General features: G+C 47.0%; 1 pseudogene; it reads left to right on the forward strand.

Annotated features, from left to right (window-relative positions):
- Positions 1-9,036, forward strand: part of LOC121282458 — a 323,736-nt pseudogene extending 314,700 nt beyond the window's left edge.
- Positions 9,037-25,510: the final 16,474 nt, after the last annotated feature.

Raw genomic sequence — 25,510 nt, forward strand, 5'->3', positions numbered from 1 at the left:
TCCCTTTCGCCCCAAGAGCTATATATAACTCTTTCTTGAAAACATACTATGTTTTGGCCTCAACTACTTGTTGTGGTAGCGAATTTGGCTCACCACTCTCTTGGTGAAGAAATTTCTCCTCATCTCAATCCTAAATGGTCTACACCATATCCTCAGACCGTGACCCCTGGTTCTGGACTCCCCCACTACTGGGAACATCCTTCCTGCATCTACTCTATCTAGTCCTGTTAGAATTTTATATGTTTCTATGAGATCCTCCCTCATTCGTCTGAACTCCAGCAAATATAATCCTAACTGACACAATCACTCCTCATATGTCAGTCCCACCATCCCAGGATTCAGTCTGGTAAACCTTTGCTGTACTCCCTCTAAAGCAAGAACATCCTTCCTCAGATAAAGAGACCAAAACTACACACAATATTCCAGATGTGGTCTCATCAAGGCCCTGTATAATTGCAGCAAGACAACCCTGCTCCTGTACTCGAATCCTCTCGCTATGAAGGCCAACATACCATTTGCCTTCTTTACCACCTGCTGCACCTGCGTGCTTACCTTCAACGACTGGTGTATGAGGACACCCAGGTCTCATTGTACATTCCCCTCTCTCAATTTATAGCCATTCAGATAATAATCTGCCTTCCTGTTTTTGCTACCAAAGTGGATAACCTCAAATTTATCCACATTATACTGCATCTGCCATGCATTTGCTTGTTCATTCAGCTTGTCCAAATCACACTGAAGCATCTCTGCATCTTCCTCACAGTTCACCCTCCCACCCAGCTTTGTGTCATCTGCAAATTTGGAGATATTGCATTTAGTTCCCTCATCTAAATCATTCATAAATATTGTGAATAGCTGTGGTCCCAGCATCGATCCCTGTGGTATCCCACTAGTCACTGCCTGCCATTTGGAAAAAGACCTACTCTTTGTTTCCTTTGTGCCAAACAGTTTTCTATCCGTCTCAATACACTACCCCCCAATACCATGTGCTTTAACTCTACATGCTAATCTCTTATGTGGGGCTTTGTTGAAAGTCTTCTGAAAGTCCAACCCATTGGCTCCCCCTCATCAACTCTACTAGTTACATTCTCGAAAAATTCCAGTAGATTTGTCAACCATGATTTCCCTTTTGTAAATCCATGTTGACTCTGTCTGATTCTGCCACTATTTTCTAAGTGCTCAGCTATTAAATCTTTTATAATGGACTCCAGAATTTTCCCCACTATTGATATCAGGCTGACTGCTCCATAATTCCCTGTTTTCTCTCTACTTCCCTTTTTAAATAGTGGGGTTACATTATCTACCCTCTAATCTGTAGAACTGCTGCAGAGTCTATAGAATCTCGGAAGATGAACACCAATGCATCCATTATTTCTAGGGCCACTTCCTTAAGTACTCTGGGATGTAGATTATCAAGCCCTGGGGATTTATCGGCCTTCAATCCCATCAATTTCTCCAACGCCATTTCCCTACTAATACTGATTTCTTTCAGTTTCTCCCGCTCACTAAACCCTGTGTTCCCCAACATTTCTGGTATGTTATTGGCGAATAAGCATCGTTTGACAGCATTGTCATTGACCCCTTCCATCACTTCACTGATAACTGAGAGTAGACTGATAGGGTTCTAATTGGCTGGACTGGATTGTCCTGCTTTTTGTGGACAGGACATCCCTGGGCAATTTTCCATATTATTGAGAAGATGCCAGTGTTCTAGCTGTATTGCAAAAGCTTGGTTAGGGGAATGACTAGTTCTGGAGCACAAGTCTTCAGTATTACAGCTGTGATGTTGTCAGGGCCCATAGCCTTTGCTGTATCCAGTGCATTATCTGTGATGCTGAAATTCTCCGGAAGAGGCTGAGATGGACTTTAGGCTGAAAATGTTGCCAATGCTTTAGCCTTGCCTTTTGCGCTAATATGCTGGACTCCATATGAGGATGGGAATATTTGTGAATTCTCCTCTTCCCATTAGTTTTTTTTAATTGTCTGCCAACATTCATGACTCCATGTGGGAGGACTGCAGAGCTTTGATCTGGACCATTGGTTGTGGGATCACCTAGGTCTGTCAATAGCATGCTGTTTCCACTATTTGGCATGTAGTCTGGTGCTGTAGCTTCATTAGGCTCACACATAATGTTTAGGTATGTCTGGTGCCATTCCTGGCTTTCTTGCACTCCTCAATGATCCAGGACTGGTCCTTTGTTTGATGGTAATAGGTAGAGTGAGGGATATGCTGGGCCTTGAGATTATAGATTGTGCTTGTATACAATTCTGATGCTTCTAATAGCCCACAGCGCCTTTAGTTGCCAGATTTGGATCTATCCTATTTAGGACACTTGGTAGTGTCACACAACATGGTAGAGTGTGTCCTCAGTTTGAAGCCGCAATTCGGTCTGTAAGGGGATTATGCATTGCCACTTGATGAAAGGTACCTGCACCAAGTACAAATTTCTCCTCATCTTCACTTTTAAAAGGCAAGAAAGAGCTTGAGTTTATGTAGCACCTTCCATAGTTTCACAAAGCACTTTACAAGCAACAAATTACTTTTGAAATGTAATCACTGATGAAATGTAAGGAAACATGATAGACAATTTGCACACAGCATGGTTCCACAAACAGCATTGTGAATGTTGACCAGCTAATCTGTTTTAGTTGTTTTAAGAGAACACTAGAAGAATTCGTCTGCTCTTTTTCAAATAGTGCAGAGGAATCTTTTATTTACAACTGTAAAGGCAGAAAGGCCACAATTTAATGTCTCACCCAAAAGACTGCACCTTCAACAGTGCAGCACTCTGTCAGTACTGAAGCAACAGCCTAGATAATATCCTCATGTCTCTGGAGTGGGTCTTGAACCCAGGCCTTATGACTCAGTGGTGAGAATTCTCCAACAGAGTCAATGCTGTCACCAGTAATCACAAAAGCTTTAGACACTGCACACTGGGGTTTACTTCATCCTTACCTTTTTCCAATGAGAACTCAGAGAGTTAACTTACAAAACGAATTTACAGGTGCTTCCACCAACCCCGTAAAGAAAGCGGAATGCAGCTCAAGATGGTGCCACCATTAGCAGAGTTTCTTTGATCTCCCCTATGTCAAATGGTGAGAGAGGGATCAAGTTGCATGGAGGTAGCATATCTTGGCATTGGTAGATGACTGGAAGGTGGTCACCTTCAACCAGCATTGTTTTAGCCCTAGAAATAACATTAATGCTATTGATGTCGAATTTAGTGTGACAATGCTTCTGTGAAGTGGCTTGGGACATTTTGCTACATTAAAGGTGCTCTATAAATGTAATGGGTGTAATCAGGACATAACCAACTGTAAGGTTGGATATAGGTCACTTAAACTGGACCTTCACCCACGATTCACATGACAGGGATTTCTGGAATGTGCTGTGATGGGGCTGGGGAGTCGGGGAGGACTGTGGCTATATGTCTGCTGTGATAAGTTCTTGCCAGCAATGGCGAGGACTTTTATTTCAATACATTAATGGATAGGACTGATATCATTAGTTTGTCAAGACTATTTTCCAGTAGTTACATCAGAAGAAAATTGTTTTATAACATTGTTCATCGTAAGGGATGCTAGGTTACACCATTGAATGTCATTTTAGTTAAAGGAACACTTCACAATTATAATGTCAGCTTTTAAACTCTAATTCTTAACTGTTTTCATTGTCACATTTTTCACTTTTCATGTAGTGCTAAATCTTTATTGCATGTTATAGGGTCCAAAGTGTTGCCAGAACGAGAGGCACCCATTGGAGAGGAACTCTTCCATGCCCTGGCAGAAAGGAGTTCCTGGGAGCCTTTGCATTGGGTGGATAGTGTCTGATTATGTTCGAATGAGAGATTAAAGGCATGTTGACTGAACAGCCTTTCATTGGATATAACTGCAATCACTATCACCTATTCTTTCTATCTAAGGTTATGCTGATTATAACATTGAATTCCACAAGGCTACCAATTTTCATTATATCTGCATGTACATTATGTGAAGTATAGCCAATTAATGAGACTCCAAATATTCATTACTGTTCCTTCAACCATGGGTCACATCTGTAGGTCCCAATTTATTTCTCATTTAGTATTTTGAATGTGTATATCTTCCCAGTTCCTATTTTATGCAAAACGTTTGTTTTTATTTCTTTGCTTGTATGTTCTTGCTTGTTAATTCATGATTGCCCTTTAATACTGAATAGAATGGTCTCGTGAAAATGGGAATATGTAATTTTGGAATATAGGCATGATGGAGGAATTAGTGGAAATCTTGTGATATTTGCACACCAGGCATAGAACAGCTTTTAAAAATATAAAAATAAAAAACTGCGGATGCTGGAAATCCAAAACAAAAACAGAATTACCTGGAAAAACTCAGCAGGTCTGGCAGCATCGGCGGAGAAGAAAAGAGTTGACGTTTCGAGTCCTCATGACCCTTCAACAGAACTGATCTTTCTTTACTAGGAGAGGGAAATATAAGCTGGTTTAAGGTGGGGGGGGGGGGTGGGGGGTGGGGGGAGAAGTGGAGGGGGTGGGTGTTAGGACAGGAGCAGATCATCAAAAGATGTCACAGACAAAAGAACAAAAGAACACAGAGGTGTTGAAGTTGGTGATGTTATCTAAACGAATGTGCTAATTAAGAATGGATGGTAGGGCACTCAAGGTATAGCTCTAGTGGGGGTGGGGGAGCATAAAAGATTTAAAAATAATGGAAATAGGTGGGAAAAGAAAAATCTATATAAATTATTGGAAAAGAAAACAAAACAAAAGGAAGGGGGACGAAACAGGAATGGGGTGGGGATGGAGGAGGGAGCTCAAGACCTAAAGTTGTTGAATTCAATATTCAGTCTGGAAGGCTGTAAAGTGCCTAGTCGGAAGATGAGGTGCTGTTCCTCCAGTTTGCGTTGGGCTTCACTGGAACAATGCAGCAGGCCAAGGAAAGACATGTGGGCAAGAGAGCAGGGTGGAGTGTTAAAATGGCAAGCAACAGGGAGGTTTGGGTCATTCTTGCAGACAGACCGCAGGTGTTCTGCAAAGCGGTCGCCCAGTTTACGTTTGGTCTCTCCAATGTAGAGGAGACCGCATTGGGAGCAACGAATACAGTAGACTAAGTTGGGGGAAATGCAAGTGAAATGCTGCTTCACTTGAAAGGAGTGTTTGGACCCTTGGACAGTGAGGAGAGAGGAAGTGAAGGGACAGGTGTTACATCTTTTGCGTGGGCATGGGGAGGTGCCATAGGTGGAGGTTGAGGAGTAGGGGGTGATGGAGGAGTGGACCAGGGTGTCCCGGAGGGAACGATCCCTACGAAATGCTGACAGGGTGGGTGAAGAGAAGATGTGTTTGGTGGTGGCATCATGTTGGAGTTGGCGGAAATGGCGGAGGATGATCCTTTGAATGCGGAGGCTGGTGGGGTGATAAGTGAGGACAAGGGGGACCCTATCATGTTTCTGGGAGGGAGCAGAAGGTGTGAGGGTGGATGCGCGGGAGATGTGCCGGACACGGTTGAGGGCCCTGTCAACCACCGTGGGTGGAAAACCTCGGTTAAGGAAGAAGGAGGACATGTCAGAGGAACTGTTTTTGAAGGTAGCATCATTGGAACAGATGCGACGGAGGCGAAGGAACTGAGAGAATGGGGTGGAGTCCTTACAGGAAGTGGGGTGTGAGGAGCTGTAGTTGAGGTAGCTGTGGGAGTCGGTAGGCTTGTAATGGATATTGGTGGACAGTCTATCACCAGAAATTGAGACAGAGAGGTCAAGGAAGGAAAGGGAAGTATCAGAGATGGACCACGTGAAAATGATGGAGGGATGGAGATTGGAAGCAAAATTAATAAATTTTTCCAGGTCCAGACAAGAGCAAGAAGCAGCGCCGAAGTAATCATCGATGTACTGGAGAAAGAGTGAAAGAGTTGTGGAAGGGGGCCGGAGTAGGACTGGAACAAGGAATGTTCCACATACCCCATAAAGAGACAGGCATAGCTGGGGCCCATGCCGGTACCCATAACCACACCTTTTATTTGGAGGAAGTGAGAGGAGTTGAAGGAGAAATTGTTCAGTGTGAGAACAAGTTCAGCCAGACGGAGGAGAGTAGTGGTGGATGGGGATTGTTCGGGCCTCTGTTCGAGGAAGCAGCTAAGGGCCCTCAGACCATCCTGGTGGGGGATGGAGGTGTGGAGGGATTGGACATCCATGGTGAAGAGGAAGCGGTTGGGGCCAGGGAACTGGAAATTGTTGATGTAACGTAAGGTGTCAGAGGAATCACGGATGTAGGTGGGAAGGGACTGGACAAGGGGAGAGAGAAGGGAGTCAAGATAATGAGAAATGAGTTCCATGGGGCAGGAGCAAGCTGACATGATCAGCCTACCAGGACAGTTCTGTTTGTGGATTTTGGGTAGGAGATAGAAGCGGGCTGGCCGAGGTTGGGCGACTATCAGGTTGGAAGCTGTGGGAGGAAGATCCCCTGAGGAGATGAGGTCAGTGACAGTCCTGGAAACAATGGCTTGATGTTCAGTGGTGGGGTCATGGTCCAGGGAGAGATAGGAGGAAGTGTCTGCGAGTTGACGCTCAGCCTCCGCGAGGTAGAGGTCAGTGCGCCAGACAACAACAGCACCACCCTTGTCAGCGGGTTTGATGACAATGTCAGGGTTGGACCTGAGAGAACGGAGTGCAGTAAGTTCAGAGAGAGAGAGATTAGAATGGGTGAGAGGAGCAGAGAAATTGAGACGACTGATGTCGCGCCGACAGTTCTCATTGAAAAGATCAAGAGAAAGTAAGAATCCAGAGAGACGGGTCCAGGTGGAGGGAGAATATTGGAGGCGGGTAAAAGGATCCGTTGAATGGGGAGAGGACTCCTGCCCAAAGAAGTGAGCACGGAGACGAAGATGGCAGAAGAAGAGTTCAGCATCGTGCCGAGCCCAAAATTCATTGAGATGAGGGCGTAAGGGTATGAAACTAAGTCCTTTGCTAAGCACTGAAAGTTCAGCGTCAGAGAGGGTAAGGTCAGGGCATATATTGAATACACGGCTGGGGCTGGGATTGCAAGATGGGATGGGGACAGAGGGACAGGCAGGGGTGGAGGGTCCTAGATGGGGGTTGGTGTCGCTGAGTTGCTGGAGCTTGCGCTCCTTAGCACTTGAGAGAAAGAGAAAAAGTTTCTTGTTGAGGCGTCGGATGAGATGAAGAATAAAATGAAACTGGGGGCACGCGCAGCTTTGAGAAAGGGTACGGCGGTGCTGCTGGAGGGAGAGGTTGAGTGTGTTCATATGGCGGCACATGGCACTGAGTGTGGATCTCAGGATGTGACGGGAACAGCAGTCCAAGAAACGTTTTATGTCCCGGAGATACCTGTAATCCTGGGTGGGTTCGAAACATGAGGGGTGGAATTTCAGTTGAAATTCACGTGGGGTAAGTCGGAGACGGAGACAGTCACTGAGAAAGGAGATATGGCTATGAAAGCGGGTTTTAGTAAACACCTTGTCAAACACCAGGAGAGAAATGGAAAGCAATGAAGGTGAACAAGGCAAAAGAGAGATACGGAAATCTTGTCGCAGAGACGAATCAACTTCCTGTCCATTGTGCCACTGATATTTTCTAATTGGTAGATGCTGAATTCTATCTTCTTCCTGAATAGGACCTGACCTAATGGATCCTTTACCCATGTCAAACTTTCTCAATGGAGATCCCTCCCAATTTCAGTGAGCTCTGTATGGAGAGCATCTAGAGAGTTGGCTCCAAGTCTGAAACAATCATAAACAGTGCAGTGCCCAGCTCTTTTCCATAGTTGCCACAACTACAAATTGCCAAGTATTTAAATGCATATTGGTGAATCCAGTGGAATAATTATGTTAACCCATACAGTGTGTAACTTCAAGACTGAGTCATAGAGGAGATTCATCCTTTGAGCTTTTACATGGGAGACCTGAATATTGGGATTGCATGTACCTTGGAGCTGCTTTAATATAGGTTTGCTGATCACTTCACTCATGTTTTCCTCTCCATGCATTTCAGGTGTATGATTTCTATGGTCTAAAAGTGGTCTCTCCAAATTCACCGCCCTAATATTTTCTATGTGTTAGGTCTTTGTTAATTGGTTGGAGATATTGTGTAGATTCAGGTACTAGCCTATCTGCATTGTTGCATTCTCTGTGCTGCTGTCCAGTGATCCTGACCACTCTTATGGCCAATGTTTACTCATAGAGAGAAGAGCATGTAGAGAGAACTTGTAGAGAAAATGCCCAACAAGGCATTTATAACCTCATCAACATTGAATAAAATAGGTTTATTGGCAAAAGATTTTCATATTATATTCATTTTGCATGACATTTCCTATTTTAAGAACAAAAGATTGAGTTTACTAGCATTCCTCCCCTATATTGTATGCTGAATGGGCCTGTTAGCCTCAGGTCTCAAGTATCAAATTACAAAATTTGGATGAAGAAAGCCTTCACCCATTTGTCTCATCCTTCTAGAATACTGTATTCCCATTCAAGCATTTAGCTGTTCTTTAAAGAGTCCAGCCTCCTTGTCTTAATTACCCTTCCTGCCAACTTCCTTCAACTATCATCATCCTTTCTGTAAATAAATACCTTCGGATATCAATGTTGATACTTGCATGGAGCACGTGCATCAGTGCAGACCTGTTAAGCCAAATGTGCTGTTCTTGTTGTTTGCTTTTCAGGTTGATGCAGCAAATCCTTCCCTTATCCCATATGCGGATGCTGTTGGAACAGTCATTGTTTTAATAACCTGCACTTACCAAGGTGAAGAATTTATCAAGGTTGGGAATTATATAAATGTTGAATACAACAATCTAGAGCTGCATGAAAATCCTCCTATGAAACCAGATTTCTCTAAGCTCCAGCGAAACATTTTGGCATCAAATCCATGAGTTACAAGGTTCCATATCCACTGGGATAACAGTCATGAAAAAAATAGATGATTCTAAATTTAAAAATTCTAATATCCAATCCATTCTTTCCACTAGTGGTTGTCTGCAGCTTCAAAGGTCTTCAAAGTGGCATCAGGAAAAAACAGAAAAAAGTTAAGGCTAAAGGTATTATGTCTGAATGTGTGAAGCATTCACAATAAAATAGATTAATTATTAACATAGATAGAAATTAATGGGTTTGATCTAATTACCATTGCAAAAATATGGGCTGGGATTTTCTGGTCCCACCCTTGGTGGGTGTAATGATGGGGAGGAGGGGAAAATATCACGGGAGTGAAAAAGCCAGTTTCCCATTGGGTTAAAAACAGGTTGTAATCTTCCACTCCAGCCCTCAATTGCGGCGCGCTTTTCCCGCGCACTGAATACATTAGAATATCATGAATGCTCATTATCAAGGCAGCTTGTCAGAATCACACCCCCACACTGAATCAAAAAGCCAGGCTGGCATCGAATTAGACCAGCATGCTTCACAACCGCCTATAAACGATATGCACCTGGCAACCCGAACTTCACTCATGGCTTCAAGGTTTGTTCGCCTACCTTGCACCACGCAGCACTCGTGGTACCTTGAGCTCCGCTTCAGCTTTGCAGGCAATGCCACTTCACTTTCAAGGGGGGTTACAGAGGCAAGGCTCTATATACCTGACTAACGGCAAGGCGGGCGTGCGTTGTAATGTGCTGCAGGGCAAGGGCTCGACTGGTGATTGAGGGATGTGGTTTATTTGGTCTTTCAGAAGGCTTTCGACAAAGTCCTTTTTGAGATTAGCATGTAAAATTAAAGCGCATGGGATTGGGGCTAGTGTATTGAGATGGATAGGAAACTGGTTGGCAGACAAGAAACAAAGAGTAGGAATAAATTGGTCTTTTTCTGAATGGTAGGCAGTGACCAGTGGGGTACCGCAGGGATTGGTGCTGGGACCACAGCTATTTACAATATATATTAATGATTTAGATGAGGGAGCTAAATGTAATCTCTCCAAATTTGCAGATGACACAAAGCTGGGTGGGAGAGTGAGCTGTGAGGAGGATGCAGAGATGCTTCAGTGTGATTTGGACAAGCTGCGTGAGTGGGCAAATGCATGGCAGATGCAGTGTAATGTGGATAAATGTGAGGTTATCCACTTTGGTAGCAAAAACAGGAAGGCAGATTATTATCTGAATGGCTATAAATTGAGAGAGGGGAATGTGCAATGAGACCTGGGTGTCCTCATACACCAGTCACTGAAGGTAAGCATGCAGGTGCAGCAGGTGGTAAAGAAGGCAAATGGTATGTTGGCCTTCATAGCAAGAAGATTTGAGTATAGGAGCAGGGATGTCTTGCTGCAATTATACAGGGCCTTGGTGAGACCACACCTGGAATATTGTGTACAGTTTTGGTCCCTTTATCTGAGGAGGTATGTTCTTGCTATACAGGGAGTGCAGGGAAGGTTTACCAGACTGATTCCTGGGATGGCAGGGCTGACATATGAGGATAGATTGAGTCAGTTAGGATTATATTCACTGGAGTTCAGAAGAATGAGGGAGGATCTCATAGAAACCTATAAAATTCTAACAGGACTAGACAGGGTATACGCAGGAAGGATGTTCCCGATAGTGGGGGAGCCCAGAACCAGGGTTCACAGTCTGAGGATATGGGGTAGACCATTTAGGACTGAGTTGAGGAGAAATTTCTTCACCCAGAGAGTGGTGAGCGTGTGGAATTCGTTACCACAGAAAGTAGTTGAGGCCAAAACATTGTATGTTTTCAAGAAGGAGTTGGATATAGCTCTTGGGGTGAAAGGGATCAAAGGATATGGGGAGAAAGCGGGAGCAGGCTATTGAGTTGGATAATCAGCCATGATCATAATGAATGGCGGAGCAGGCTCGATGGGCCAAATGGCCTACTCCTGCTCTTAATTTCTATGTTTCTATGTTTCTATTGTTTATGTGGGATACCTGGGAAATTTTCATGACTCCTAAATATTGAGTAGCTCGGTCAAAATCCTGGAACTCCCTTCCTAACAGCATTATGGGTGCACTTACACCCCATGGACTGCAGTGGTTCACCACCACCTTCTCAGAGGCAACTAAGGATGGGAAATAAATGCTTGCCCAGCCAACAAAGCCTACATCCCGTGAACGAATACAAAATAAAAGATAGCAGAACCCAGACATCTTCAAGGGGTCACACAACATCTATGGGTGGCTCCTCGGTGACAAAAGCAAAGGACATGGCTGATTCACCTATACAGCCACAAAATCCAGCTGAGGGAAAGTACAATGAGGCTTGTTCTGCCACAGAAACATTGGTAAAGCAGACTATTGGCATCTTGAAGATACAATTCCAATGCCTTGACAGATCTGGCATAGCACTGCAGTACACTCCCCAGAGGGTTTCACAGATCATTATGGTTTGCTGCATGCTGCACAGCCTGGCGCTGCCAAGGGGGATAGACTGGGATGGAGGAACTGTATATCCCCTCTGACGAGGAGCACGTCGAAAGGGATGAGTACAATGAAGTTGAGGAAGCCGAGGCTGCAGGGGAAGAATCCACAGCATGGGCCAGGTGAGGCAGGGATGCCTGTGAGATGCTCATAGCCACCAGATTCCAGGAGGATGATGACGAGTAGCAGTGCTTATCCTTTCGGACCAGTGTCCTCTATCATGGGCCCACATCACCACCAGGTGGCTAGAGTTCTCAAGCATCCTCATCATTCTGTGATTCAGCATTTACACATTCTGCTCACCATGTCCTTATCCTTTGAAGGATGATGAATCCTTGGGGCCATGTGTCCTTGCTGAGATGAGGTACTAACTGCTGGAGGTCATTCTGGCATCACATGGCAGTAGGTGCTGCCTCTTTATCAGTGTCTCTAGCGTCCCAGTTGCTAAGGCAACCTACAAGAGGCAGGAGTTGCACTGCAGTCCTCAGTGGGCTCATGGCAGTGTACCTTCAGTCTGACAATGTGCCTCAAGGAGATCTACCTCTAGCAACGGAAAAATGCCTAATGTGTCGCTCCAATGGTGATATTGTGAGGTTAGACTTGGCCAAGGCAGGAGAGGATGTTAAACAAGTGTTAACGTTTGTTCAAAGCACTCAGTCCTCAGCATTACCTTAGCTCCCGTAACATTGAGACCCTCCACACTTAGTCAGGGATGTGGGGCTCCAGTTAGCCTGAGCTTTTAATGGACATAGATCACCTCACGATGACAATCTTCACACATTTTCCTGACAGACATAAAAAAGCCTCCTTTTCAGCACCATCAGTTTCCCACAATGGTCAGCCCTGGCCCTTGTGGCCTGAAAATGCAGACACACCATGGAGCCCTCTAGATTCCGCTTCGTTGATAATAAAGAACACACATCAGCTGCAGTACATCCCAGCTCCCAGCCCATTTCTGCCCTGAGCATTGTCTTCCCATTAAGCTAACGTATGAGCGTGGAGACCATACTCAATGGTTCCATTGACTAAAATGGATGTACCATCGCTGACCTCGATGAGTGTTTTGGGGAGGGGAGGCTAAGCAAAATGAAAGGGCCAGCGCTGCATCCTTTCTTTTTGACCATAGCCTTGTGAGTGCTATGCAGACAATTCCAGGATAGAAAACAGTTGAAGTTGTGTCTTTGAGCGCCAGGACAAAATTGTGCCTGCGAGGGACAGAGCGTCGGCACATTGAGATGGGAATGTTTGCATATTTTTTGGTCAGCTTAGCAGATGCACACTCGTAGAGTTGGTAACTTGCAAGGCTGGCAGGAGCACACACGTCATCTGAGTATGGGCTTATAGATTGCAAACTCTCACAGATGACAGACAGCATGGAGTTCAAGGAAAGGTTAGCTTTCTCCATGCACATCTACATCTCTCCTCCTGCACTACACCTTCGCCTTCCCACAATGCGGATGAGTTGGGGGCTACATGAGCCTCCATCTTACACAGCCAAGAATGATTATCATTTGAACCTCTAAAACATGTCAACAAGATGCCTTGCACAAGCACACTTTACACTGAGGGTGAGGCATCACTGATGTTGGTAGTAAACTGAGGAAGGACACACACTGTGATAAGATGGCTGCACACAACATCGACTAGAGGCACATGATGCAAAATCTGCGATCAGTGGGGGGAGGGAACATGGTGTGATACCAGATTGAGCACAAAACAGCTCAGCATACAGAGGGGGCAAACACAAGAGGAGATGTGGAATAGGTACAATTCTATATACATTGGTGGAAAGTAAATACATGTGGTGAATACCAGTGCCACCGTTGTGCTCCTAATATGCCTTGATCTTTCTAACCCGACTACTACACATTGGTGGATCCCCGACATCCAAAGTGGAGATGGAGGCAGCTTGCTGACTGCTATGTCCTGTTGTTTGTGATGACTTTGGCAAGCATCCTCTGGAGCGCTGAGACTTGGAGGGCCCCAGCCTGCTTTGGGCCTCCTGCTGTGGGGCAGGTGCACCCACCTTGGTTTGTGGAGCTGGAGGTGATGGGGTCACAGGCATAGGGGATTGAGATCAGCTGGACACTCCCGGAGTGGAGTGGATCACCCTGGGGTATCCAGCTGCCGGTCCTCATCCCTATGGGTGCCTGAGCTCCTTGGCTGGCTGGCTCCTTGAGAAGGAGGGGCAACTGAATTGAGATCAAGGTAGCCTGGGACCCTCTCATGTACCTGCTGGTGGATGCCACCAATGTCTACAGAGATGGGGTGTAACTCCTGCAGCAGTAAAGGCACAATGTCCTTGACCCATGTTTTCATGGCGGCTGCCAGCCTACTAATGTTGACCTTGGTGTGTTGGCATGCTAGCGTTATTACCTTAGACTGTGAGCAGACAAACTCTTCCATTGTAGATTGCAACCTATAGAATACAGCTGACAACTCTGTTGCTGCTGCTCTGACATCTACTTTAAGACCAAGGGTGGAATTGTCCGTGCCCTCTGGCATCGGGTGTGCCCAGCGGTGTGAGTGGACAACATGGCGAGAAGGCCAAAAATCAGTTTCACAATGTTGTGAAACCAGTTCGCAATTGTCTGCTCCGCCCATCGATGGCGTGCCCCATTTCCTGCCATCAAATGTCGGGAACCTCATTGCAATACATCTGCACATCATTATAAAGACAGCCCGAAGGAATCCTCCAAACCCCAGGTGGGTTTTCTACCCAAGTCAGCGTAATTGCACACCAACATCTTTCACAATAGCATAAATAAGACATTCACTTGCACTTGGAAGGCAATTAGGAGCTGAGAACAAAGTAACTTTGTGCAGCGCTCACTTGGGTTTCCTGTTGGGGCTGGAGATGATGGGCTGGCTCCCAGTGTCCCTGGGGCACTTGACTGTGGTGCTTAAGAAATAAAGTAGAGGTATTTAGTGCATGGCAACAGGTTCTAAGACATAACATTGCACTCACAGTCTCACTATCTGAAGGGTCAGCTGGTACAGTGTCCTCTCTTGGGAGTGTGCTGCCAACCTCATCTCAGGCATGGTCCCATCCTCTCCAACCAGGTATACTGCAAGTTCCTCATACTGTGAGGGTGAAGGCCCTGATCTCTTGTATCCCACCATCGGTCTGGGACCTTTTCCTTTTATTGTGGGCGAGCTTGGCTTACCTGAAGGTGGATGGAGAGAGTGTGAACAGAAAGCATGCCAAGGCAGATGATAAGGATGCCTGCTTTGTGTGGGAGCTGAGTGGAGCCGTATACTGGATGAAGTCGCAAACTTCACAGGATGTGAGCCCAGGTGGAGATGTCAGGGCGTTTGTGGGAGAGTGAGTGGTGATGTCCCTTGTGCTGGTAGTGTGTGATTCCTCTGGACTGCCATCCTGTTAATGTGTGAGGGGCTTGTGAGAGTGTGGGCTGAGAGTGATGAGAAGGTTGACCTACCCTGCCTGTGCAAATAAGATCATTCATCCTTTTGCGACACTGCATCGCTTTTCTGCTGTGGGCTGAGTTGGCACTCACTGCCACAGACACCTCCTCCCAGGCCTGATTGGTGACCTTGTTAGACCCCCGCTGGCCATACCCAGGGTAGAGAAGGTCATGGCAGGCCTCAACAGCATCCACGTAACCCAGTGAGGCATCACTAAACTTGGGGGCTGCATTCTTCATGCATTTGGGGGCCATCTCTTGCCTGGAGCGGCCTGGGGCTGCAGACATTGAAAGGTCTGTGTGTAGGAGCAGTTTAAATATGGTGCCCAGAGTGAGGATCCACTGAGGTCACGGTGAGGCAGGAGAATCACAGGCCCCCCACCGGCTAAATGGCATGTTTCCAGCTGACACTAATTTAATGAAGTGAGAGATGGACAATCGAATGTGAAAATGCGTCATTGTGGTTGGCGGGGAGAAAAACGCTTTTCCCAGCCACCACAGCACTTAGTCCGTGGAGAGGAAAATTCCACCCATGGGGCAACATTTTCCCCCGCTGGGGAGGATGTCTGGGAGCAGGGGCGAGTGGGCAGGTTCCTGATCGGCACCTCTGGTCAGGGACGCACTGTCATTTTGCGTGGGCAGACCACTTAAGGCCCGCCTAGCGTGACGTCCACTTGGAAGTGCAATGCACTCCCTGTGCGGGCGGGGGTGGGGGGTGGTGGCAGTGATTCCCTGAGTCAGGAGTGTGCTGTTTCGTGCATAAGCGTGGAAGAGCGCACCGATCCCCCTGAGGCTAAGTACTGCCTCAGGGAGATCAGCTCAAATGTGAAAGCAGTTTAGAGAATAGAAAAAAATTTACTGACATGTCCCCTCATGTGACACTGTCACATGAAACCTCATCCACAGGCGGGATGAGGTTTCATAATGGATTTAAAAATTTCAGAATATTTTAAAATAAAAGTTATTGACATGTCCCAACTCATGTGAAATATTCTGAAATGTTTAAATCCATTATGAAACCTCATCCCGCCTGTGGATGAGGTTTCATGTTTTCTCAGAAGCCCGCCAGGACTCCCGGTTGGATGGACATGTCCATTAATTGGCTTAATTAGTGTTTCAAAGGCCTTAACTGGCCGTTGACAGTTTGGCGGCTGCACAGCCACCAAACTGAAAATCTAAGTGATGTGGGGTAGCATCGGGACGCAGGCCTGATGTCACCCCGCATCATTTTACGTGTTGGCAAGCGGATTTTGGCCCCGCTTGCTGACTGGAAAATACAGGCCATGGTTACAAAGAGGACAAGGTTTAGAATTAAATATTGCAGGACTTTTGACTTTTAGAAGCTATAGGTGAAATGGAAAAGGAGGATTGGTAGCTCTGATTTTAATGCATGGAATAAAGGGGTGAAAGGATCTTCACTAAGGAAATGAAGATGTAGAATCAATTTGGGAGGAGCTGAAAGCAATGAGTAGAAAATGTTGGTGTATGTGATTTGTAGGCCCCCTAACAGATTTAGTAACTGGCAGAGTACAAATCAGGAAATTAGAGGTACATGTCACAAGAGCAATATAGTAATCATAGGGAAATTTACTTTTCGTATAGACTGAGCAAATCAAATTTATAGAAATAATATGGAAGGTGAATTCATTAATGTACACAAGTTAGCTTTCTACAACAGTATGCCAAGGAATCATAGCCAGAGCGTCACTGGCAATAGTTTCTCTTCTTGCTTCCACATTGTTATCTCTGGTGTCCTCCAAGCACCTATCCCTCCTATTTCTCATCCATATGCTGTCCTGTTGCAAACACATCTGACACAGCATTAGTTTTCCAAATATATGCTGGTGACACCCAGCACAACTTCAGCACCACCTCTCTCGATTACTCACTGTTTCTAAATTATCAGACTGCTTGCCTGACATCCAATACTGAATGAACAGAAATTTCCCCAACTAAACACTGGAAAGACTGAAACTGTTTTCTTCGGTCCCCACTATAAATGCTGTTCCCTTGTTACTGACTACATCCTTCTCCCTGCAAATATCTAAAGCTGAACCAGACTGTTCACAAACTTGGTATCATATTTGACCCTGGGATGAATGTCCTGCCACATATCCACACCATCATTAAGGCTACATATTTCCACATCCATAACATTACCTGGCTCCACCCCTGCCTTTGGCCTCATCTGCTGCTGAAACCCTCATACATGCTTCTGCCACCTCTATACCTGACTATCCCAACTCACTCATAACAGACCTGCCATATTCTACCCTCTGTAATCTTGAGCATCCAAAACTCTGCTATCTCAGTCCTTACTCATGTCACCTCCCACAAGCCTACCACGACAGTGCTCGCTGACCTACATTCGTTTACAGTTAAGCAATGCCTTGATTTTAAAATTCTCATCCTTGTTTTCCAGTTGCTCCATGGTCTTACAAGCCTCTGAGATAACTGCACTCAGCCCATTCAGCTTTATGCGCAACTTCAATTTTATTTGTTCCTTCATTTTTGGCTGTGCTATCAGCTGCCTAAGGCCCAAAGCTCTGGAATTCCCTCCCTAAACCGCTCCGCCTCTCTACCTCCTTAAGATACTCCCTAAAGCTGACCTTCTGGACAAAGATTTTGGTCATCTTACCTAATATTGCCTTGTGTAGCCCAGTGTTCAATTTTACTTCATGAAGCTCCTGTGAAGTACCTTGGGGAATTTTATGACATTAAACCAACTTTATAAATGGAGATTGTTGTTGTTGTTGGAACCAAGTAGAGCACAGTCTATTTTAGATCTAGTATTGTGCAATGAGAAAGGGTTAATTAATACCCTTGTATTAAAGCAACCTTTAGGGAATAACATAATATGCTGGAATTTTAGTTGGTTGTTGAGAGCGATTTAGTTAAAACTAAAGATTATGGTCTTAAATCTGAACAAAGCAAACTACATAGGTATGAAGGGCAAGTGGCTAAGGCGCATTGGAAAATTGGATTAAAAGATGTGTTGGTAGATAGCAATGGCAAATAATAAAAGAATCTTATGTATAAAAGTGAGATGTCCCAACTTCCCTGGGACAATCTGAACTAAACTTGGTGGGATGACACTTTTGAACAAGGGACATGTCATAAGGGAGTTGACATCTAATCACCCCCACCCTTGGCATTTGGCCTTCTAGCATGGGATCCCGGGGTCCTGCCTACACTGTGTTCCTCTGACATTGTAACTCAGAGAGGCTTTAATCAACCTTAAATATTACACTCCAAGAACGAATGTGATGAGTTTACATCATAAATCCCCGACTTGTTTAATATTTCACTTGTTAATTTGCTTCATGTAAATTGTGTTGTGAGACACTATGGGCCATAATCTCTGAGTTCCAGGGTGTCATATCTGGGGGGCACCCCAAAGGTGCGCTGGGAAAAACCCTCATGCACCCCCCAACCCCCAGAAGTTACCAGGTAAGGTTTTCACGGCCTGGGAAGTGCAAACTTCCCATCGGCAATTGACCTGCACTGGGAACCATCCAAAGATGTGACTTAAATCACAAACTTTGGGTGGTACCGACAGAGTTACATCAATAGTTACCCGAAAAAAGTTAGAAGAGTTAAAACCACTTAGAGCTTCTGCTATTGTATAAACCCACACTGCACCCCCCCCCCCCAACCAAAGGTCTCCCCTCACACCTCCAAACCCCTAGGAGCCCCCCCAACCCCCAACTACTCCACCCTCACCACCACCCTCCCATGGGACTTCACCAATAGCCCCCAAGGGACTTCTCCTTACCCCCGACGACTGCCTGAAGGCCCAGCCTGAACCGACCACCCCCCTCCGAGGCCTGACCCGACCTGACTGGGCCTGACTCCACCCCACACCGCACCGCCACCTCAAGACCCAACCCGACCTGAGTCAGAAGGTTGTGCAAGATAGGACCGGCTGGATTTCAAGGTAAGAACTTTCAAGCGAGGTGGCAATCCGACTCAAGTGCCATTCCACTGGAAGTTACGGCCCTTCGTGTCGTTACTTGAGAAGGGAAAACATCAGGCGGGACACAGAGCCAAGGAAGATGAGGAGGTTAGAGTGAAAAGGCAAACACTTTGCAGAAAGTGACAGGCAGCAATTATAAAAAGGGAAGGTGAAGTGGCTTGTGAAAAAAGTTGACAAAGTAACAGAATGCAAGAAGAACCAATGATGCAAATATGAAACCAAGACTCTTTAAGGAAGGTTCCATCCACAATCCTCATCATCATTATGGGGATAATTTTCCAGTTGGTGAGTGAGGGGCGGGGCCCACTTGCTGACACGCAAAATGATGGGCGGTGACATTGGGTGGGCATCCCGATGTCATCGTGCGTCATTTAGATTGTCATTTCGGCGGCCGTGCAACCGCTTCAGCCCCATGTCCACTGAACTGTCAAAGGCCTATTGAGGCCATTAAGAAGGTAATTAAAGTTGTTAAGAATGATGCCCGACCAACCTTAAGGCTGGCGGGCAGGCGAAGAGCCCAGGCGGCCTTCACATTTTTCATGAAACCTCATCTAAGGGCAGGATGAGGTTTCATGAAGTGTTCATTAATTAAATTAAAAAAATTGAAAAAATTAATGGACATGCCCCAGCTCATGTGACAATTTCACATGAGGGGACATGTTCTTAAAATTTTTTTCAGCTTTATTAAATTTTCCAGAACATAAGCTAATCTTCCCGAGAAACCTCCGTGCCTCAGGGAGATTTCTGTACTCTTTTGCGCTCATGTGGCTCCGATTCAGGAAATCTCCCCCCGCCTGCACAGGGAATGCACAGCGCTTCTGGGTCTACGTCATGCTGGAAGGGCCTTAATTGGCCCGCCTACGTAAAATGGCGGCGTGGACCTGATTGGGAGCGTCGATCGGGCTTGCGCTCGGTCCCGCCCACCGCCGCTGGGGGGAGAATTCAGCCCCACGAGTCAGACCCAGGATATGATACTGCAGGTAGATCAGAGGGATGTGAATATTGTGATGCAACAAAGTGGAAAAAAGAGCCACATTCAATGTGCTGCGCAAATGGTAATGGGGACAACAACAAAATCAAAACACTTCTTGAAGAACATCAGAAGATATAATAGCTGAATAGGATCACCAAGAAACTTTTTTGGGCAGGATCTTTCGGTCGGCAAGCGGAGGCAGGGCCTCCTTGCCAATGCATATAATGATGCGGGGTGAAGTCGGGTTGAACTCCCGATGTCACCCCACATCATTTCCATTTTCAGCTAAGCGAGGGAGCAGCCAAGTCAGCTGTGCGCCCGCCGACCTGTTAACGGCCTATTGAGGCCATTGAAAAACTAATTAAAGTCATTAATGGACCTGCCTGTCCAACCTTAAGGTAGGCGGGCAGGCCGGGAGCACTGGCAGACTTCTGAAAATAAAAGAAACCTCATCCACGGGCAGGATGAGGTTTCATGAGGGTTTTTAAATTTTTATTAAACGTTTCAATAAAAGTTATGGACATGTCCCAAATCATGTGACAGTGTCACATGAGGGGACATGTGAGGGAAATTTTTTTATCATTTGTATGACAAATTTAAATTCCGAGCTGAAATCACTGAGGCAGCACTTAGCCCCAGGGAGATTTGTGTGCTCTTTCGCGCACGTGCCCGCGCCACTCCCGCAATTCCCCCCCCTACGGGGGGAAAATTTTCCCTGAAAAAATGGAGAGTGACATTGAGAATGTAGCTTGAAACTGAAAATGCAAAGTGATGCTGAAAATGTAGAGAGCGATACTGAAAATGCAGAGTGACACTGAAAATGTGGAGAGTGACACAGAAAGTGCAGAAAGTGACACTGAAAGTGTGGAGGGTGACACTGAAAATGTAGCGTGAAACTGAAAATGTAGAGAATGACATTGAAAATGTAGAATGACGCTGAAAATGTAGATAGCGACATTGAAAATGTAGAGTGATACCGAAAATGTAGAGAGTTACACCGAAAATGTAGAGAGTGACACTGAAAAATTAGCGTGATACTGAAAATGTAGAGTGATATAGAAAATGTAGAGAGTGATTGTAGTTGTTTTTGGGAAGTGTTGGACTGTAGCTTTAAGAATAATACTGTGTTGTAAGATCACATGATCAGTGTAAACCAATGTTAGCAGCGTGTAGACCTCTAGAGAGAGTTCTTCAGTTATGGAGTTTGATGCACATTTGTAGTTGCTGCTGCTGTCTTGTAAATAAAGTTAAATGTTTTCATGAAGAAATGTTGTCTGAAGATCAAGGGCGGAATTTTCCCAGAATTGCACTAAGCGTGTGAGCGGGAGGGTAAAATCCTACCCGCCGATGAATATGGTAGGTTTTCATGCTGTATTGTCTTGAACTCACCTCATTATGTATTCACTCCCGCGAAACACGCAGTTTCCATGGCTGGCGGGCTCTCGCTTACTCACCCGCCATCACTCCGCTATTGCATCATACTGGCAGCAAAGTGCTCATCTCCACCAGCTCACCATCGCTGCCTGGGAGACATGGCCAGCAAAGGGAAAAAGACTGCAGCACCCTGCTTCAACGACAGGTGCCTGGAGCGACTGCTGGATGCCGTGGAGGACCGCCGGGATATGCTCTACCCCAACTCCGGCCACAGGATGGGTAGCAAAGTCACCAACCTGGCTTGGGAAGCTGTGGTAGTGGTGGTCAACATAAATGCCCTGCAGAGGAGGACAGTGCCACAAGAGGATAAATAATCTCTTCTCTTCCGCCTGGATAAGTCACTCTTTTCATCAATCCCAACTCACAGCCTTACAAACCCATCACACATCCACAGGGCCCTCACTCACTGCCAATTCAAGGGACATCAGCATTCACTCTTTCACACACACCATCATTGTCCTCATTCCATCCATGGGACCACTCCCCACCCACACAGGCCAGGCGTAATTATTCTGGCCCAGCAGGTGTCCTGATACACTTTCCCCATCTCTATCCGTGCAGGACAAACTGGCTCACAACAGGAGGGAAAGGTCACAGACAGGGGGAGTGATGCGGAGATCAAAGTTCTGACAGAATTCAAAAACAGAGCCATCCAGCTGGCCAGCGATGACCTGGACCGTTCCTGTGTTGACAGTGTGGTTGGCGCTGCTCTACCAAGTGAGGATCCAGCAGTGCAACATCCATCAGATAACCATGCTGTGAGTGATGTGTCCTTTTTCACAGACCACTGCCATGCACTAATTATCTCCCCTTGCTTTCGTGGGCACAGTTGCCAAACAGCCGACAGAGTCCATGACCCAGAGCCTCCAATCAAACCCGAAGAAACCTCTGAAGAGGAATCTGAAGGCACCCTCCCTGAAGACCCGTCACAGTGCTCAACCACACCCTCCACCAGCACAGAGATACACACCTCAGTGTGATCTAGCTTTTGAGCAGCCTTGGGATCACAATCTGGTAAGCACATCGCACTTTCTGATCCATAGCAGGCAAAGGCAGGGACTTCCCAGGTGCCCAGCACTCGGAGCACTGCTGGAGGCCAGAATGTTGCTGAATCTGAGTCAAATGATGAGCCTCTGGACTCGGTCATGTCACAGTTGCTGGAGCTGCAAAGGCGAGCTCAGGAACATCAGGAAGGGATGTCTGCTTTACTCCTCAGATTGCAAGGCATGATGGAGGAGGTGATAGTGCCTGCATTGCAATGCATGGAAGTCAACGCTGGCAGGATGGCGTCTGTCAGGCCTTGGTACAGGACATCACTCCTGCACTGTTGCGTGGGCTTAACTTCATCGCTGATACCATAGTTGACTTCCAACAGTGTGTATGCGAGGAGGGTGCTGGGCAGCTTGATCTCACTCCAGCTATCCCTTCCACTCACGGAGTCAGCCAGGGGTCCTTGGGCACCCATAGGGAGGAGAATCAGCAGATGCATACTCTGGGGCCATCCACCCAGATGGCTCTGGGAGTGACCGACCCATCTGACTCCCCTCTTCCTGTGACCTTGCAGCTCCAGCTTCACAGGCTGAGGAGGGTGCCACTGCCACACAGCAGGACCCACAAACAGGCCGGGGCCCTCCAAGTCTTGGCCCTCCAGAGGACACCCGCCAAAGTCATCACAGTCAGCAGGCTGCCTCCACATCCACTGTGGATGTCCGGGGAGCACCAAGGTGTAGCAGCAGGGTTAAGAAAACTAGGTAAAAGTAGTTACGCAGCCTGGACATGGGTGTTAATCACTTGTACATAATGTTCACTATTGTCAATTAACTCCTAAGAATGTCACCCTCCCTGTGGCTCCTTGTTCTGATGAGCAGTGTTCTTGTCACTCAGATGTGAAACCTTTCTGCACAAGATAAAGGCAGCTGTCTCAGTCCAGGGCCTCTTCCCTGTGCTCTGTGCAGCCTTCAGACCACAGTGATAGTCCAGCCTCACACTCCCTGGAAACTGATGCCTGCACCTCAGTGGTGCTGGTCATTGCTGCCAGAACCTAGTGGGCAGGCGCCACAGAGTTCTCTCATTCTCTCCGTGTGCTCTCAGCACCTTTAAGGTGGGGCTGGACCTCATCACACCAGCATCTGCGACCAGTGATGCTGTGCACCAGCTCCTGAAGGACTGAGGTGCTGAAGGCAGACACAGCATCAGTTGCGTCTAAAGTTTCATGGCTGCATCTCTGAGATGGCCCTGATCATGGAGCGCAAGTGAGCTGCCCTTGGCCAGACAGGAGTCAGACATTCTCAGAGGCTATGGAGTGTCTTTATTGCATGTTGTCATCATCCTCCTGCAATCGAGTGACTGTTAGTGCCTCCACTGCAGCTCATAACAGGAGCATTCTCACAGAGGTTATTGGCGCTGCCATAGCCAGACTGGAGTCAAACATTCACAACTGCGATGTGAGGATCTATTGGGAAACCTCACTGCATGTTGTCAGCATCCTTCACAAATCTGGCAGCTATGAGGGCCTCCTGCGCCTGCCTTGTCTAGCCAATGCGAGAGCCTCATCCCTGTCATCATCACCACTGAGGACCCCCTTACCCTCATCCCCATCGGCATCCTCCTCATCGGAGATGTGCAGCTCCTCCATCTCCTCCTCAGCCAGCTTCTCTCCCCGTTGCAGCACTAGGTTGTAAAGGGTGCATCAGATGACAACAATAAGTGACACCCTCTGAGGACTGTATTGCCGGGCTCCACCAGACTGGCCCAGGCACTGGAACCTTATCTTCAGCATCCTGATGGTCTGCTCCAGCAAGTTGCAAGCTTCAGCATGAGCCTCATTATAGCATCGCTGTGCTGCAGTCTGAGGCTGTAGCACAGTGTCACCAGCCAAGGTCCTTGACCTCGAGGAACCATCCCTGCAGCATCTGTGGACCCTGGAAGACTGCAGGAATCTGCGAATGACTCAGGGTGTAAGCATTATGCACACTCCCAGGAAACCGTGTGCACACCTGCAGGATGCATTTCTGGTGATCGCATACCAGCTGCACATTCAGTGAGTGGAAGCCCTTGTGGTTGATGAAGTCCACTGAGTATAGCAATGGAGACCTGGGCGCCACATGAGTGCAGCCAATCACACCCTACACCTGTGGGAATCCCGAGATCATGGTGAATCCAATGGTCCTTGCACCCTGGCTGTCCCAGTCCTGGACGAAATGCACAAAGTTGTGTGCCATGGAGAAGATGGCATCCGTGACCTCATGGATGCATTTGTGGGTTACGGATTGTGAAATCCCACAGAGGTCACCTATGGAGCCCTGAAAGGAGACACCGGCATAGAAATTGACCACCAAGGTCACTTTCACAGCCACTGGCAGTGGATGCCCTCCATGCTCCCTTGGCACCAAGTCCTGCAGTAAGTGGCAGATGTGAGCCACCAGGTCCCTAGACATGTGCAGTCGTTGGTGACACTGGTTCTCAGCCATTTGCAGGAATGGCAGGCGGCGTCTATAGACCCTGGGTGTCGCTAGGTGCTGAACAGCCACGGCTCACTGTTGCTCCTGGGCAGCGTGTGCAGGAGCCCCTGGTGCTCCTTCTTCATGAGGTTGCTATTCCTGCCTTTGCACAGCCAGGTGCCTCAGTCACTCTCTCCTCCATCTTCTACAGTCTCTGTAGGATACCAGGCATACAGCAAGACCAACAGGATCCACGATCCTGACGTGGACCTTCTGCAGCATGAAAGCGAGAGAGACGTGGTTATCATGTTTGTACTTAGCACCTTTCCTGGCCCTGTGTGACTGCCTTTAATGCTTTCCAGAGAGTGTTGTTCACCCCTTGGATGGCCAGAGATGAGTGCACTGCATGGCTGCCCTGTCAACCTGCGACATCGGGGAGACTGGTCCAAACCAGGATGCTGAGATTGCAAGGGGTTGTGAGTGCCTGCAGCAGTGACTGCCCCATGGCCAGCGTTGGCGAGGAGATTGTACAAGATTGTACAATGTATGCAGTCCAACAGTTCCGCTTTCCAGTAAAGTGGTGGAGGATTCGAAGTCTGTGCCAGGGGGGTGGGAGGTGGCAGGGGATGGGGTAAGATATGAAGTGCTTGGTGGCCTTTTAGTGCCTCCGCATTGCGTGCAGGCTAGGACCCCAAACATATCACTATGGCTGCGCCTCATCTGTGTTAGTTGCAGAGGCATGGTCAGTTTATACAGGTGTCTCTAATGCGTGGCCATTTCCCTTCCTTATCCTGCCCCCCACCTCGATTGTCTGTGTGTGGGATGCAGCGCCAGGGCAGCATTTGAACGCCTTCACCCCCCTCAGCAGTAGCTTTTGAGGCTGGCCAGTGCTTGACCCC

Source organism: Carcharodon carcharias, chromosome 9 (assembly GCF_017639515.1).
Source record: "Carcharodon carcharias isolate sCarCar2 chromosome 9, sCarCar2.pri, whole genome shotgun sequence".
Taxonomy (NCBI): Eukaryota; Metazoa; Chordata; class Chondrichthyes; order Lamniformes; family Lamnidae; genus Carcharodon; species Carcharodon carcharias.